Source organism: Leopardus geoffroyi, chromosome A2, assembly GCF_018350155.1.
Source record: "Leopardus geoffroyi isolate Oge1 chromosome A2, O.geoffroyi_Oge1_pat1.0, whole genome shotgun sequence".
Lineage (NCBI taxonomy): Eukaryota > Metazoa > Chordata > Mammalia > Carnivora > Felidae > Leopardus > Leopardus geoffroyi.
The window spans coordinates 109296454-109315684 of NC_059331.1; the positions used below are offsets into that span (position 1 = coordinate 109296454).

General features: G+C 35.9%; 1 protein-coding gene and 1 non-coding gene across 3 annotated transcripts in view; one reads left to right on the forward strand and one right to left on the reverse strand.

Moving 5' to 3' along the window:
- The window catches only part of CRPPA (CDP-L-ribitol pyrophosphorylase A), a 318326-nt gene that overhangs the window by 33872 nt on the left and 265223 nt on the right, over positions 1-19231 (reverse strand). The window lies entirely within an intron of this gene.
- On the forward strand, positions 1028-1127 carry LOC123607805. Its single transcript, XR_006716943.1, has one exon. It is a non-coding gene; the product is annotated as a small nucleolar RNA U13 (small nucleolar RNA).

Below are 19231 nucleotides of genomic sequence, written 5' to 3' on the forward strand. Positions count from 1 at the left end.
CCTCAATAAACAAAGGATATCTACTTTCTTCCATAAAATTACTCTGTGAAGTGATGTACCATGTATCTCTGACACACATATACACACGTGTGTGTTTGTGTGTGTGTGTGTGTGTGTGTATCTGCACATTACTTATATCTATTTCTTTTTGAAAGAGAGAGAGCAAGCATTCACAAGAGTGGGTGAGAGAGAAAGAGGGAGAGAGAGAATCTCAAACAGGCTCCACACTCAGCATGAGCCTGACAGTGGGCTCAATCTCCCTTCTGTGACATCATGACCTGAGCCAAAATTAAGAGTTGGTTGCTTAACCAAGTGAGCTATCCAGGTGCCCCACCTATATATTAATGTATGTATGTATACATCTTAAGACTTCTGTCTAGATTAATCTCTCTAAAAGTATTCCCTACATCTGAGAGCTCTGAGATCGCTAATTTGCACCATTTGAATTCTTTAAGATAATTTCTTGAAGCACTGTATTATGGAAAACAAGATTGAGATACTACTTCAGAAAGGAAAACTGAAATACTCAACTCTAATGATCTATACTTTAACCTTTTTGATGTGATTAAGTATGGGAGGGGAGGGGAATAGGTAGAGGAAAAGACTTTTGCTCTTAATTATACTTTTATACTTTAAGAATTATTTTATAAAAAGTATGGGTATTAACTTTATACTTTTTAACAGTAACAATACTGAAGGCACATGGTATTCAAAATTAAATATTCAAAGGAGGACTGAGGTTTACAGATAGCTACAGAAAATCTCCTTTTAGGGGCGCCTGGGTGGCGCAGTCGGTTAAGCGTCCGACTTCAGCCAGGTCACGATCTCGCGGTCCGTGAGTTCGAGCCCCGCATCGGGCTCTGTGCTGACAGCTCAGAGCCTGGAGCCTGTTTCCGATTCTGTGTCTCCCTCTCTCTCTGACCCTCCCCCGTTCATGCTCTGTCTCTCTCTGTCCCAAAAATAAACGTTGAAAAAAAAAAAATTTAGAGAAAATCTCCTTTTATTAGCATATGATTACGAATATTAGATCCTTTTGTAGTCCTAAGCATGACTGCGTGTTCACACCTTTGTGTGATAGGTGCCTCCCTCAAACCTTATTATGACCTTGGCACTTTACCTGTCTGATATGGAAAAAAACAAAAAAAACAAAAAAAAACAAAAAAAGAACACTACATAAAATTTAATTTTTAATCATCTTATTTCAAAAAACAGGTTCATTTTTTCCTTCAACTTCCACTGACACTATTCTTCAGTTTTTCATTAGAATATCCACTGCTGAAGTGGTTCTTTTTTTTTTTTTTTCTATAAGCATTTTGTACACAAAAATAATAAGAATAAACCTAATAATGAAAATTCTGAGCCAGATGTACAGATAGTTATGAATTTTGCTTTCTCATTATCATACTGTATGATATGATATATACAAACAACCATGAAGAATCAAAGATTCATGCTTGCAATTATAATCTTGCACAAAATATGAGCACTGAGTGCTGATTAAACTAGTGATGCTTTATCAAAACTTCAGGAAAATACCATGTAGGAAAAATATTTTACAACATAAGCTTTATTCATTTTTGAAGTGACCAAAAATAGATATAACGTAAATATTAAGACAACAATAAAACCAACATGCTGTAAAAATAAACAAGGTTAACAGAACATAAACTATGTCAACTATTCACATATATATCTGATATATTTCTCTAACTGAACTCTTTACAGCTGAAGATATTTATGTGAAAACAAGACCATCATTTTTAGACGTCTGCTGCTTACTTACCACCTACAATAATTTTCCAGATAGAACAAATCACTGTCGGCTTAAATATCTCTAATTTCTCAGGAAAAGGATTTGGCTATGCGAGGGTACAATTGGCAATGGTATGGTATCTTGGGGTGAAAGGAAAAAGTTAAGCCATTCTTGAGTATACCCTGAGAAATACAAAAACTAAATTTGAAGTACTGGCAAAAACAATTAACCAAGAATATTTTAGAATCATTCAAGAGCTTTTAAGAGATCAGAGGGTATCCAAATTATGCCTTCAGTGTGTATTTACTGGTATTAACCTGTGTTTCATGCTTTAGCAATGAGGGGTATGAGCTAATTATAACTTGAGCACCAAAACATAAGCACAAGGAAAAAAAAGGAACTTGATGACCCTAATATACTTTTTAGTTCCATAAAATTGTCTACATATTATGAAAATATTTAAAAATCTATTTTCTTTTTTAAAATTATGCTGTACTTTGGTGAATGGTAGACGGTAAGAATCATGAGTTAAAACATTAAACTAAACATTTTAAAGGACCTATTTATTCTCTGTGTGAGTAGCTCACTTTACATGAGAAAGCCCTAAGGGGTAGTAAGTGAGGAAGAGGCAGAGTGCAGCATGGTAAAGAAGAGAGAGAGGAGGAAACAGGCAGTCTAACAGATCTCTGATGTAAGAACAGTGCCCTTGGGTATCATTAAGCTTCTTCATTCTCATTTTCTTTTACATCACCAAAACAGAGACAACAAAACCTGATGTGTCCACCCCTGAACCCACCCTATCCACACCAGAAATTTTCTAAGGTTTAAATGGCAGATCCAAAAATGTCCTCATCAAATATAACATTTTAAGAAATTAAATTGCTTTATTTATCATGAGCTTTTCCCCCAAGTAAATAGTATTAATACTAATTCAAAAGAGAAATGTGATACCAAAATCAAATGCTTTTTTTCTTTCTCTTGCAACTAGACTATATTTACTACAGACCCCAGGTGCTTAGGATATAGTAGGCACTTAAAAAAAATTAATCAATAAATGAAGGAATGTACAAATGCATCTCTTGTGTTACCTAGACTAAAATCTGCTATACAGCTTAAGAATTAATAATATTACTTAAATATTCCCAAAGTGGATACTTGGCAGAATTTTCTACATTGGAATTACAATTCTAACCTTCAATAGGTGCAGTGTTTTTCCAGGGAAAGAAAACCTGCTACAAAATACAAAGAAGTACCATTATGGCTAACAGACTCATAGTCTGGTCAGCCATATTTCCCACAGACATGACTAAATTTAAGACTGATATTACTTTGCCATTATTAAATTCTCTGTTAAAAAAAAAAAAAGTGTCAAGTAGAACTATTGCCCATGATAAAGTATATCCAAAGAAATACTGTACAGGCTAGGGAGAAAACAACAACAGTAAATTGTTCATTAACTTACTATTACACAACTAGTTTTCAAGAAGTATGATCTCATTTCTTATATTTATATTAATTAATATGCAGAGACTTAAAGAACTAAAATACAAAGGTGAATTGCCTCCATTGAAGAATCAGGAGCAGCAGTGACACTTTCCTTTCTGACTCCCTCATCACCCACAGAAGCCCGTGAGCAATCTGTTGGATTTTTCTGTAGAGCATAGTTTCAAAACCATCGCCTTTTACAATCCTTTTTACTCAATCTTGTAGGAACTGGCTTTCTAATTGATGGGCAACTTTGATGAGGTTTAACTATTTCTCAGCATCTCCTAGAGATCTGTTTGAATAATCCAGGACACATTTATTTATAAACTTTTGCCATTTTTAATAAATAGAATCCTTTTTTATTTGGGGGGCATAATCACTCAGGCAGTGAAGACAGGCATGAAACATTTCACAAGAAAAAGAAACCAGTGCACAACATTCTGCACGCTAATGCCTAAAAGTGATCAATGGACCAAATATTAAGAACCTTCTCTTGGTTGGTGTACCTGGGTGGCTCAGTCAGTTAAGCACCAGACTTAGGCTCAGGTCATGATCTAATGATCAGTAAGTTTGAGACCCACCTAGGGTTCTGCATTGACAGCACGGAGCCTGCTTAGGATTCTCTCTCCCTCTCTCTCTTGCTCTCTGCCCCTTTCCCTCCCTCAAAATAAATAAACTTAAAATAAACAAACAAACAAACACTGTGCTTCACTTTCCTCCTTCCATGTCAGGGGTCAGCAAACTATGGCCCTCACAACAAATCAAGGTTCCTTCGGTCTTTACTATGTGTCACTGGTACATGGCCAATCATTCATTTACAGTTTATCCATGGCTACTTTTGTTAGAATGGTGGAGATGAGCATCCATAAACCCCCATATCTTCTTTTTTTTTTTAAGAAAAATATTGTATAACAATTTATAAAATAAAATATTTTGACACCGAGGCTTTAATTATACAATTTCTTAAATATTTAACCAATACTCAACACTTGAATTTATTCAAAACACCAAGAACCAGCTTTTATATATTTTTCTTCTCTAATTTATGTAAATGAGTAAAAAAAAATGGACCCTAAATGAGCAAAAAGCTGTACAGAAATTTCGATTTATTTTCTTACAAAGACTAACAAACCTAAAATATTAAACATAAGAGATTTAAGTGAGCTATGTAAATATGAATATTAAAATATTTCATTTTAAAGGGCATAGCAAAAAGGCATCATATATTCAACCATTCACTATAATTCTTATCTTTCCCAGGCTAGTAATTATCAGAGTGCTAGAAAGATTATTTATTTAACTACATTTCAAATTCCTTGATGAGAAAAACCCCAAAGCATTTGTATGCATAATTTTAGACAAGCCTGGATCTTCTGCTGAGTACAAAATATGCACATACTCAATTTAAATACAGGACCATGCTTATTATGAAAAGGTTTCTAATTTCAAGAATAAAGTTCTATATTGCATTAAAGAAATTATATAGTACAAAAAAGACTTTATTCATTGATATGCTGGTGATTTAAATATAAATTATAATAAAACTATTGATTTTGAGGTAGGCATGGAAAAACAATTGTTCGAAAATAGTCCCCATATCTTAAGGAAAGTACTCTGTGATAAGAGTTTTCTACGTTTATATTCATACACTATATTTTAAATTTCTTTGGCTATCTTCCTAACCTACTCAAAATTCACCACCTACATTATAAGTATAGGTCTGTAATAAATCTCTTGAGAATAATGCATAATTCAAAACCCTGTCCTGTGTTAAATTCTAATGAGGTTTTAAGTACTTTTCGATTTTAGCACATTAATGCATTATAAAATCACCAGAGCAAAAAGTAATCAATCTCAACCCTAGTTCACCTATAACTTAGTTTCTTCCTCCTCAGACAAGAATTGTCGTAAGGTTCCACCAAGATGATTTAAAAATGAGTAACAATTGCTTGAAATAGACCAAGAAAAACTATAGTAAGTATTTGTCATCAGGTAGTCTTGGCAGTTTTATACTCTACTTGAACCTCATGGTTAAAAAATTAAGTTGGGAAGAATATCAGATATACTTTATGTTCTAATTGGCTGAGTTACTAAATACAAAGCACCGAGAACAGCATGTGCCATCTATGTCAAGCAGTTTACAAACTCCACACCACGACCATCAGAACCATGATTGCATTTCCATCGTAGAAATGAAAACACAAACAAAAAAAATTAACCCATATGTAATCTTCTCTGGGAGTAAAGTACTTGAAGGCCAAAGTGATTTGAAATGCATGCTTCAGGGTATTTAGAGGGTAAAACTTTTCATTATTCAGGAAAGATTTTATCAAAGACATCCAGAGAATTAAAGACTTCTCTTATGCAACAATTTTGAGACACAAGTCAATAAAAACACAAGTCCCAGAAAAGTGTAGCACAGAAAGCTATGAACATGCATGAAATCCATTTAAGCTAGAGGTTAAGTAGGATGTTAAGTGTTCACAGAAGCAAGTTCCTAACTGAAGAGAAAAGTACAAATAAGGTCACTGGATGTGCAACTTACCTCCAAAAGAAATCCTTGAATGATGAACATTTAATTCTGGTTGAAGTCATATTTACATAAAGTCTATTTCTCTCTGAAAGAGGAATGACTGAAAAACTATGGTTTCCTTAGTCATGCGCAAAGCACTAATGTACCTATCATCATTGTCTCTTTTTTTTAATTTTTTTTTAATGTTTATTTATTTTTGAGACAGAGAGAGACAGAGCATGAACAGGGAAGGGGCAGAAGAGAGAGGGAAACACAGAATCTAAAACGGGCTCCAGGCTCTGAGCTGTCAGCACAGAGCCTGACGCGGGGCTTGAACTCACAGACCATGAGATCATGACCTGAGCTGAAGTCGGATGCTTAACCGACTGAGCCACCCAGGTGCCCCTCATCATTGTCTCTTAATAGCAGCCCAACACAGTAACAATGGTATGAACAATGGAATCTACAGATGTAGTCAGGTATTTTAGCTGTAGGATGTAGGACAGTTTTCAGAAAAGACATTACTAGAGGAACCACCTATGAAACTATCCCAGCAACTCCTAAGAGGCAATGAATACCTAAATTATAGTGGTCACATTAGGAATAAAAAAAGGAAGTGGGAAATGCCAGAAATATAGAACTAGAATTCAGAGCACTTAGCTACTGACTCTAGAACATGGAGGAATAATTAGGATTCTTGGTGGCATTCAAGTGACTAGAAGAACAATGGCTCTCCTAACAAACAGGGGAGTCAAGAAAATATATTTCGGATTCCTTACCTATAAAATTGTAATAAATACTACCTCAGGGACATGCCTTGGCAATTAAAGAGATAAAGCCTGACTGCTAACCACTGGAGCACACAATATCAGGCCTTCAACACGTTGGCCTCTATTGTCTAAAAAGAACTGATGGACCTTGGAAAACACAACTATGATAAAGTTTGCAACCAAGGGGAAGCTGATTCATGCAGCTGATTTATGGTCACAGTAAACTTTACAATTTCTTATCTAAGTCTTCCACAAAACTATGACGTGATTTTAGACCTAAATATAATTATTAGCATGCATTCATAAAATAAATGATGTCACGCACAATTTTTACTAGAGTCACCACGAACACTTTGAAAAGAGGCGAGTTAAGATCAAACGGGATATAATGACGATGATAATAGTACTAACGATAAGTAAATTTTTTAAAGTTATGCAATTAAAGATACTAAGAATTATTTCTGAAATCCCTAGTCCCATAGAAACCTTTATAAACCTCTGTGGTTCTCTACCTGCAAAATGAAAGAAGAAAATAAAGGAATTTCAATTGATTGTAAAGGTGCAGTACCTCCCTCCACTGCCGTGTTCCAACCATAAACTCCTGAGGCCTTAGTTTCCTTACATGTAAGTTTCTGCATGAAGGCAGTTTCCAAACAACGTTAAACAACACGTACTGTATGTTCTGTGACAAAAGGGCATCATAGTCTGCTAAGTGTGGGAACTGCTGGGTTAAACTGGCTTCTTTGCTGCCTGACTACTGAGAGCATCTTATAAGTCAATATAAATCATCAGTTTCCATGAGTATTATACAGTTACATAATTTTGCCAATAAATTTCACCATGCAGTCATTAACTTTGGCGGGCGGGGGGGGGGGGTGGTGCAGAGGAGAAAATACTGAAAACCCATGCCTTAGATTATTTCACATGAGTCTCTAATATATTATGTCATTTGAGCCTCACAACCAGAAAGTAGGCCACAAAAGGGTCCAAAGAGAGAGAAAAGGAAATTTAAATTCAAAGAGATAAAGCAAGCAGCAAGTAGTGAGATTTATCTTTACCTGTACTAAATCTCAGTCCAGCAATATTGTTTTATTAACGGAGACAAAATTTCTGATCTCAGGAAGAGTATCAACCTGGAAGTGGGAGAAACTAATGTCTCTTCCAAATAAGATATTCTATTCCACTGTATACAACAGCCACAGTGCAGTTTACTGGCTAACTTTGAAAGATTTAAGCTTTTGGAAACACACTTTATAACTTAAGCCTAAATGGGAAGGCCCTCGGTGTTATGGAAGCACGTACCAAGTGAAGTGTTTGATATCCCTAGAACTTTCTGTGATACCTAAGTTCAAAGTTCTCTTGGGAGAGACTAATGGCTGGAAAACCAAGGCAAAAAGAAGTTTTCAAAGATAAGTAATATTTCTGAAAGGACAATCAGCTGCTAGCTCTTCACTGACAACCTTCATGAGGGGCTCTTTAAAATTCTTGAGAAATTACTAACCGCACATTTGCTTTAAGAGTCCAAATGTATTTTGCACATGGTTCATTTTAAGTTGCAGAAACATATATAGTCCTCTATTCAATCCCTTATACAGGAGACCTGGCCCCAATACCAAAACTTTTCCTGGGAAAGCTCATTATGGTACCATTTGTAACCCAGACAAAATGATTCTTATTTTGTTAAAGCACACATCCCCACACATAGACATGTACACAAAGATACACATACTTCATTATGAATATTAGAAACTTTAAGAAAATAAGGATTAAGGAAATCTTTTCACCAATGTCATGACATATAAAACATGATTCCTCAGATTTGAGGTACTTTATTATACTGTCAATATCCAAATAATATGGGTGCCAGCATATTTTTATAATTCTGCATTATATTTAAAAATATGTACATCCCCTTTTAAAAATCCCTAAATCATGCCAATGAGCTTCATGTGGTTAGATTCAAATTGTTGCTTCACCAGCAAATATTAAAAAAAAAAAAAAAAAGTACTCTAAGGCTCACACTTATTCTAAACAACAAATCATGATTTTAAACTATGATATTAAATTCTAATATATTTTAATTAATTTTTATTTATTTATTTATTTATTTATTTATTTAGAAAGAGAGAGAGAAAGAGAGAACAAGCACAAGCACACAAGCAGGGAAAGGGTAGAGAGAGGAAGAGAAAGAATCCCAAGCAGGCTCCATGCTGTCAGCACAGAGTCCAACTTGGAGCTTGAGATCATGACCTGAGCCAAAATCAAAAGTCGAACACTTAACCAAATGAGCCACCCAGGAACCTCTTAAATTCTATTAATTTTGACATTTTATTCTCCAACTTCTTGTTGTCACTAATATATATTTTGCTTCAAGCATTTTCTAACAGTAACCTGTAAATGTTCCTTACCACTATTAAATATTTATGTATTAGTTTTCTGTTTGTTGCCATAATAAATTACCACAAATTCAGTACCTTAGAACAATATAAATTGATTATCTTAGGTATCTTCTAGAAATTACCCATACTCTTTGGCTTGTAGCTTCCTTCCATCTTCAAAGCCAGCAATAGCTGGTCACATCTTTCTCGCTTCACATCACTGAGGCTTTTGCCTTCGTCTTCCACTTTTAAGTACCCTTATGAATACATTGGGCCAACTCAGATGATGCAGGATCATCTGCCTATTTAAAGTCAACTGATTAGCAACCTTATTTGCATCTGCAACCTTACTTTTCTTTTGCCATGTAAGGTAACATATTTGCAGGTTCCAGGAGTTAGGGCATGGGGATTTTGGGGGGGGGGTGCCACTATTCTTACTAAGTTGGCTAACGCTTATATTTTATATGCTGTCGATCAGTATCTATGCTTATCATCAAATGCATTCCTCTCTAAAGAATATTTAGTAGATAAACGCCTCAAATAACAAGTAAAATAGCACATACTTTATACTAAAAAATTGAGGACAAAAGCCTTAAGCAACAGAGTATCTCGTACATAACTTATCGTTTTTGAACTTTTAATAGAACCTAATCAACTTTACATTCATCACTTTTGAAATCATAAAACTGGGATGATGTCACAAGTGACAGCCTCACCTTCTCACATCAAGAGGCAAGCCCCTAGCTTTTGGAAAAGCACTCACCTGACGCATGCCACATGCCTCTCATCCACCTCCTTATCAACCTCCAAGGAGTCATCTTTTAAATCAAACCTTCCATCAGTAGCATGATATAAGTATGTGCCATTACAACATGCCCTAACTTTGTAACCACACATGCTTCCATTCTTCTGTGCATGCATGTCTTCTGCCAAGCATGGCTTTCATATGACTGATGCTATTTATGTAGTAGTTGCTTACTTATCTATGTTCAAGAATTAAACAACAGAACTTGCCATCCAAAAACAGTAAAACATGAATTTCCCCTACCTAACCCCAGTTATACTCTAAGCTCTTTGATGGTCGGAACACATCTGCCTTATTTTAGTGCCTTTTACCTATCCCAGCACATAGTACAGTTCCAAAAAATATCGTTCAAAGAATAAATGAAGGCACAGTACCAAGTATCTCAAGCTTGCTACCATTTTTTGTCATTACTTGTCTAACAAAATCTATTACTCTCAGTATAAGTTTTGCTTTAGTTAAAAATCCAACAGTAAAATCTGTGCTACAATTATGTATTATCTGCAAGGCTTGCCATACCCTTAATTATCTGCAAGCCTTGCCAATTATCTGCAAGGCTTGTCATACCCTTAATTAACACAATGATTATTTAGTTCCTGCCCTCATTCTTGTAACTGTGGTCTTTCAGATTTTTTTTAATGTTTTTATTTTATTTGAGAGAGAAAGAGAGACAGAGCATGAGCAGGGAAGGGGCAGAGAGAGATGGAGACACAGAATCTGAAGTAGGCTCCAGCCTCTGAGCTGTCAGCACAGAGCCCAACGTGGGGCTCGAACTTGTGAACCACAAGATCAAGACCTGAGCCAAAGTCCAAATCTCAAGCGACTGAGCTATCCAGGCACCCCTTAGATTTTCAATGTTAGGCATTTGATATTGATATCTATTCCATAAAGCATTTCTCAATCCCCTTGAGCAGAATGATCTGTCTCTTCTAGCCCTTAAACTATCTATTCCACCTGCTACTTGCACTATCTCATGTGCCACTTATTTATACACACATTGCATCTCCCCCAGTGCAATTTCTTATATAACTCCTTTGAAGTTATCTTTACACACACACAACACTTTCAGCAGAGTTGGACATACATGCTTTTTTCTCTTCAAAATATATTCTCCAGAAAACTTGGGAAGGATATGTTTTCCATTCTGAAACTGTAATTCTCATTTTCATTAAAAGTAATTCTTGTCTCTTTATCAACAATGAAATATTTATGAATTCCTGGCTAATACAAAATATTTAGAGTGTGATTACAAAGTAAAACCAGGGCACAATGGATAAATATACAGAAATTATTACTCTGCAAATAAATAATATTCATTTCAATTATCTCTGTATACTAACAAAAATTATAAAACAAAAAGTTCCCCTACAAGAGGCATTATTATAATGTTTTTCCTAATGATATTAGTGATGACAGTCATATGCAGCAATCATTATACAGTTGATCCTTGGACAATATGGGGGTTATGAGCGCTTAACTCTCATGTACTTGAAAATCTGTGCATAACTTTGGACTCCCCCAAAACTTTAATAGCCTACTGTTGACCAGAAGGCTGACCTATAACGTTAACAGTCGATTAACACATACTTTGTAGGTCATATTATACACTATATTCTTACAATAAAGGAAGGTAGAAAAAATATTAAGAAAACTTTAGAAAGAAATACATTTACAGTATGGTACTGTATCTATCGAAAAAATCTGCATATAAGTGGATCCACACAGTTCAAATCCATGCTGTTCAAGGGTGAGCTGTATTAACAATAATTTAATCCCATCACACTTTCCATCATAAGGGAAGAGAGCAAAGGCAGAAAATAGTTGTAAATAGAATTCAAAATCAACTGCAAGATATGCATCTCATATGCAAATCTCTAAGTCTTTCTGTAAAGCTTATGAAGGCGTATTCTGTAATATTCTATAGTATTAATATAAAAACAGCATAAAAATTTGGTATGTACGTGATAGTAGGGGGTGGCCTTTCTTTGAGAGTGTTTGAATCTAAAAAAACTTAAATTAGAAGACAATAGACGTGTGGTCCAGATTAAGCAGACTGTGTCGCAGAGAATGTGGCTACTTGCCAAACAAAGTAGGATTTGATCTGCAAATGACTGTCAGCTCTCATTTCTAACCCTTTGTAAAAAGTAATGACACTGTTGCCTCAGGAGAGGGCAATCATGCAAACCTGTGTGTATGAACAAGTTGTTTTGTTTTGTTTTGTTTTTCTCAATTTTCTTGCCAACTAGTATTTCAAAAATGTTTGTTAAGGCTTTCTTAAATAAACAAGTCTGCCAAATACAATAAAAACCTACCTGATATGCTACAGTGAAACAAGTGGATAAGCAACGACTATAACCACAAGGTTTCAGTTCATGCAGGAGAAAACAATTTTAAGTGGTAAACAAAAATAAGGCATCTCGGTAAAGTTTCTGAAACATCTTAATGCACCATTTGGGCTTGAAACAATTTATATCCAGAAAAATGAATATTGCGTGTTAAGGATCAGTAAAGCCTCAAGTTTAATTTTAAAGTTAACTATTTCCAAGTTTGAAAATATCTTCTGTTTTGTTTTTTACTTTATCTTCAGAAAGAAAGAAAAGTAACCTCTAAGCAGCCTATTATCATAAACAGTACTTTGTAAGCATCATTATAAGTGTGATATTAAGTAAAGAGAAATCCATAGCAAACACAAACCAGAATTTCATCTATGCACAACAAAACTGGATTTTAGAACAAACATGGGCTTTAAAAAAAGTCAGGTCTACATATGGTTTGTTTCACCACGTAGCCACGAACAAAGCCATTGGTGATGTGGAAGTAACTGAGTTGACTCAGATTCACCTGGGATGAATTCCAGGGTTAAAAAAACACACAGGCCTCAAATGGCATCACCTGTGCTAGGTCAAGTCCCCAAACCAGGGCTAAATACCTAACCTATTTGTAATCTCAGCCTCCCTGAGAAACTAGTCCTGGTCAGTCAGGATTTTTCTGGTCAGCACCGATGAGGTAATCTGTCACAGGGGCTCTCTCTGTTCCCTAAAGGATGATGAGGCAATCCACCTAGTAAGACCCTTTTCTCTTCCTCTCAGGGAAGGTGACCTTGCCTGAAACAATCGTTGTTTTGCTAACTGTCCCATCCAATTCTGCCCATAAAATCCTTCCATTTCCACAATTCTTAGGAGCTACCCTTTCCTAGACTGGATGCTGTTGATTCATGCATCAATTAATGAAGCCAATTAGACCTTTTAACATTCACTTGAGCTTCTGTCATCTACCGCTAAAAATCTCTACTTTTAATGGCGCCTGGGTGGCTTGGTCGGGTGAGCGTCCGACTTCGGCTCAGGTCATGATCTCACGGTCCGTGAGTTCGAGCCCCACGTCGGGCTCTGTGCTGACCCCTCAGAGCCTGGAGCCTGTTTCAGATTCTGTTTCTCCCTCTCTCTCTGCCCCTCCCCTGTTCATGCTCTGTCTCTGTCTCAAAAATAAATAAACGTTAAAAAAAATTTTTAAAAAATCTCTACTTTTAAATGCTTTCCAGAGAAGCTATTGGGTAGTGAAGTTAGAACATCGGCATTCTATCTTGCCACAGCATGGAAAGACAGACTAAGTTTATGGTGGTGTTATTGAATGCCCTATGTAGCAGAGCATTCTATATGGGATGTCCAGGAAACATGCAGGTATCTTTTACAGGCCAGTGCCAGTGATTTCTAATTACGTGGTAATAAATATGACATGACTGGTCATGTAAAGGCAGTGCGTTTAGTGTGGAGAACATTAAGGCCTTTATCTAGTATTCTCGGTTTCTTCAAAATTTAGGATTCAAGCTTAACATTTTTATTAAAAAGTAGTATGTGGTATCCTATTCACTGAAATAGTTCTTGAAGATACCACCAAACGGACTCATAAAAATTAAAGTTCTAACTACATCCATATAATCATTTAGCTTTTTAAATAGAAACATCAAGTATTAATAGAAGCTCATTTCATCTTATTGGGACATTCTACATACGATAAAAACTGGTGCTATTTCATACAGTCACAGAGCTTTTGAGCCATAATTACTTAAACCCTTTTACTCATACACTCAAATTAAGACTTTAAATGAGCAAATGACTTTTTAATGACAGGTTTATCAAAACCTTGTGCTGTACAATCTCCACAGAATATTTAGGGAACGGGAATCTACTTAATAATTTCCCCTCATTTGGAAATAATCAGCAACTTCCTTTTTACTTTACAATCTTTACAACTCATTTTAACTATTAAGACCAACACCTGTCTTCTTAAGGAGGCTATATAAAGATTCATAGAATGGCTATTCATGGGAATACACAGAAGGGATTCTACCGACAAATCACCATGTTGAAGATACTAAATGTTAGGACTGAACCCGTCACACCTTGAAAGTTTTAAAATTTTAAGTTGCTTTGAAATTGCTCTTTCCATCTCACATTAAATACTATGACTTGATGCTAACTGGGGTCATGGTCTGCCCCCTCCTAATTTTAACACAGTGAGCCAGAATCAAACAAAAACAGAACTCAAGGTTTTCATTTCCAGGAATCGAATGTAAATACATTTGCCGAGCTCTGGTTAAGTTTTAGAGACTTGATTCCCCATTAGGAATTATATGTTTCCAAAATTACGTGTTGAATGGGAAGGAATGCTTATATATATCATGTCTAAATACAGTAACAAGATTAAACTTTTGCCACACAAGAGTAAAAAAGTGTGCCTGAGTATTAATTACATAATCACTGATAAATTAATTTCTTAGACTTGTCAACCAGATTACAACTGGAGACAACATTTGAGATTTTCTTGTTCTCAAGACTTTAGAGCAAAAAAAAAAAGTTTTTTAATGTAGTTGTTTTTGATCACTGCTTTTCTATATTAATATTTTATCAGTGATTCTTTAAAAATGTGTAAACTGTTATTGCATTTGAATACTAATGCATTGCTGCACTGTGTCTACTTGTCTATGGATGTCTCATACCAAACCAGAGGCCAGCTATCACGATCATACATATTCTACATTTATCAAGTACCCTGTCATTTTAGGGCTGCAGAAATTCCTGCAAATAGCATTCCTGCAATTTCCAAGCAAGTTGTCACTGGACTCACTCAACAGGCTACAGACCAGTGCAAATATTGTTGGATTTAATCCAGTGAGTCATTGTGACAAGTTGCTCAGTGGGTATATACAGTAAAAACAAAATGACAGGTTGAGGAAAATTACAATTTAAAAAATAAATGTGTGGTAAAAACACATAGATTGGGTAAAATCACAATTTAATAAACAAACAAATGAACAAAACTGGATCATTTAACCTCAGTTACTTTGAGAATCCACAGTCTCTAGGATATGGGAGAGACAAAAAGGGAAATCAAGGACAAGGGGCAGCAGAGATAAATATGATTAAGGTCAATATAGATCCTGTGAACATTTCTTAGAAGACTAAACCATTGTTTATAAATTAAGCAAACAGAAATGAAGCTAAACTCTGTGTATTCTTATGGAGTTATGGAGAAACAAAAAGTCATCAGTATATAATTATGCTATCTGGAACTTACAAAGTCTGTTTGGGTTAGTTTATTAGAGCACTGGCCAACGTTCAGACTTAAAAATAGCTCTAAGGTCAACACTCATTCTCGCTTTATCTCACTCACTTTATCTCTGTAACTGTCACTGCTCTGAGTTAGACAAGCTTTTGGCCAGTTTTGTTCATGCTTGTACTTTGCAGCCAATTTCTGTCCAGGACAGACATCGGCAACTCTTTTAACAGTGCCAAGGGTTTCACATCCTTTCTTGCGGCTTGCATAAGTGAAGGGAAGAAAATCTAAACATGCCCCTAGTCTCAAGAATCAGGTGGCAGAGGTTTTGACCACACAGAATCCTCCCCCCACTGACCTCTGTGATTTTCCCCACTCCATCCTCCCCCTCAGAGACCTGATGCTGTGATTAAGGTGGCATCTTAGATAATCATAGAGGCACTAAAAGGAACAGAATAACTTAAGAACGAATTCCTAGAATAGGGCTACATCTAAGAAAACTATTATGCCATGCCGAATATTTTTGCTACCATCAAAAAATAGCAGCTTTATGGCAACAAATCCAGTGGCTATGTCAATGATCATACTAGTGTTTTTTGTTTTTATTTCAGGGGGCCCAGAACCCTAAGAATCTGATGAGAGCTGTGGATCTTGTTGTAGACAAGTGCTTCAATAAATAGACATACAATTTTCCATGTAATTTTAGGGAGCTCATAGATCCCCTAAATGAGGTCAAGAGCCAAAAGAGTTAAGAAACTCTTATCTAATCCAACCCTTTAATTTTATAAATAGCGAAATAAAGCTCCAAAAGAGTGACATCTTCTGCCTAACACAAGTTAACAGCAAAGACAAGTTTTTTCACTCTAGCTCCAATGTTCTGAGAGACTCAAATTAATTCTCCTGACAACAAAGACTTCAAAGCAAGTCACAGGAAGCAAGTCACAGGAAGAGAAAGAGAAGAAATACTTCTAGGGCTTTGTGAGGCACAGGGAAGTCTTTCAGAGCACAAATGTGGTGTGTGTGTGTGTGTGTGTGTGCGCGCGCGTGTTTTCCCTAGAGAGCCAAGAAGTGAAATTCATAAGCGTGTTCTTGTCATTCTGATTGGTAGACACAGACATGAGGAAGATAAGCAACTACAATTGAAAGAAGTACTTGGAAGGACATCTAAGAGTTGGGAGAAGGTTCTCACATGGAAACAATATGTTCTGCTTACAAGTCGGCATTAGCATAAAACTGAGTCATATGAACATCTTTGTCATTATACTAATAAGATAATATTAATTAAATTTCTAAAACTGAACACATGTGTGAGCTCCCCTTTAAGATGTTCCCTCTTCCTCTGCTTGGCTTCCACCTGCACTGGCTGCAAGCCTGAACCATTGAACCATGCACCATTCTGGGTCCCCAACCCACCTTGCCCTCTCATTCTCTAAGATGTCTCCATTCTGCCCCTAATGAGTCTCTTGACTGCACCTTCTGAGCTCCTCCCCACCCTTCCTGGGCTCATCTCTCACCTGGCCTTACATTCTCTGTAGTCACTTCTCTTTCTAACTGTCTTTATTTCAGTTCATCTTGTAAGCTGCTTTGAAAGGAATCTTACCATGAAGTAATGTAATACATTACTCTCTGGCTAGAACACCTTCAGTAGCTACCCGTTACCCATAACCTTCCTTGGAAAGTTTTATGAAGTTTTGAAATCTTCTCAACATGTTATATGAGAAATGCTTCATCATTTAGTGAGGTTGAAGACAAAAAAGAATGCTCATTTTAGATCATTATATTAGCAGAGACTGTATAACAAAAGTTATCTCAGTCTTTAAACTCATTTTATATGTAAATAAAGAAAGTGCTCTTCTCATTGAAAAAGAATGGATACAATTGTGTTGTTGTATACTTACTATTTAAGAAAAAAGATTTAAACCTTATTGCATATTGAAATGTAGACTGAACTTTTATTCTGTTACATAACAAAAAACAGATTTAAAAAATACTATTGTACCCTGAAATTTGAATTTCATATTTAGAGCTTAATAAATCAGCTGGTTTATTTTTTATGGTGATATGTTTTATGATAAAAAGCTAAGAAAAAAGAGAAAATATTCTAGAATACCATTTGAAAGAACTTCTCCACAGTGACATCAATCCCAGAAATGCATTCACACACACCAGGGGTTTTAGAATCACCACGTGGGTCTCACTGACATATCAGCGTGGCATCCACGGTCCTTTTGAATACTCTGCCCCATTTCTGGGCCCTTCACTCTACTTTTATCGCCTAATTTGACGTTCTCCAGACCCCATGTATTTGAACATACATTTTTTTTCTTCCTTTAATGTCACTGCTTTGTTATTTTCCTTTTTGTAAATGTTGACACTCTATTCCATTCTTCATACCGCACATTAGGATCATCTATTCCCTGAGTCCTTCTCTGAAACACCTCCTCTTTGCCACCTCTCTATTTCATGTATTACACACGATTGTCACCAGATACACTTTCCCCTTCTGAACTCTAAAGTTCTAGGCAGGAAGAAACCCAATACCAAACATAGTATGTGGAAATGCATATTTATGAATACATTTAGAAATGAACAGTTAATTCAGGAAAATAATTCAAGCAATTGGAAAACAGGTATAGGTCAAACAAGTATACGTGAAAATCTAACTACAACATGGCTTTTTATCTCCTTCTATATTGTTATCCTCTCCTTTAAGAAGGTTTGTTGGTTTTACAGAAAATCGGTTACATGAACTTCATGCATTACAACTGAATCTACAATAGCACAGTCATCTGGAATGATATTAATGAGACAACCCCAAACCTCACTTTCCAAAAATTTCTAGGAGTGCAATGATGCTCCTAAAACTGTGCATTTCTCCTTTACTGGACTTGTACCTGTGTTAGATCTTGTTAGCTGTCCACTAAAGACTTTCTCCTCCCTTGCCCAGAATAATCAAATGTGGCTGAGACACGGCTGCTGGATAGGTATATTTCCTAGCTTCGTTTAGCTACGTATGTGACCATGTGATTGATGCCTCATTGCTAATGGAGGGCAATCAAGAATGATGCGAGCAACTTTTATTTGACTTGCTTCAGAGGAAATCTTTGGCCCAAAGCTTATGTTCTTTTCTTTCCATTTCTATTGACAGCAATGGCAAACAATGACTTTGGAAGTCAGGCATTAAAAGTAGCAGTGGCGCCACGTGCATGAGACAGAGCTGCTGAAAAACCTAGATGATATATCTGGATTGTTAGCCAAAACATAAATAAATATCTATCTTATTTGAGCCACTGCTTTGGGATGTCTTTGTTAGAGCAGCTTAGTCCTGTACTCTGATACATACTGTATCAGAAATTAGAACACTACCAATCTTTGGGCGCCTGGGTGGCTCATTTGGTTGAGCGTCCGACTTCGGCTCAAGTCAGGATCTCTCAGTCTGTGAGTTCAAGCCCCGTGTCGGGATCTGTGCTGACAGCTCAGAGCCTAGAGCCTGCTTTGGATTCTGTGTCTCCCTCTCTCTCTCTGCCCCTCCCCTGCTCATGCTCGGTCTCTCTCTCTCTGTCAAAAATAAATAAACATTAAAAAAAAAAAAAAGAAAACTACCAGTATTCCTTTATTCCTATACATATTTTAATCCAATTTAAATAATCCTCAAAATAGAACTTTTAAAACTAGCAATATTAATACTTATAATGAGAAACTCATTTTCTGAAGTGTAAAGCCTTTGGATAGCAAATTTTATAAAACTTGATATTAAAAAAGTTATCTTTGTATCTACATATAAAAATAATTTGCTGACAAAGGTAGGCAAACTTTTATGTAGAATGGATGTGACAATGTTTCCTGTGTCAAACCCTATAAAAAGAGAAGTGCAAAGATACAAAAAAAGAACCATATGTTTTCCAAAAATGGTTAGGTCACATTTCAAATTTTTGTAGTTTGAGTATGACTTCTCAATCATTAACAAAACTAAGAAGA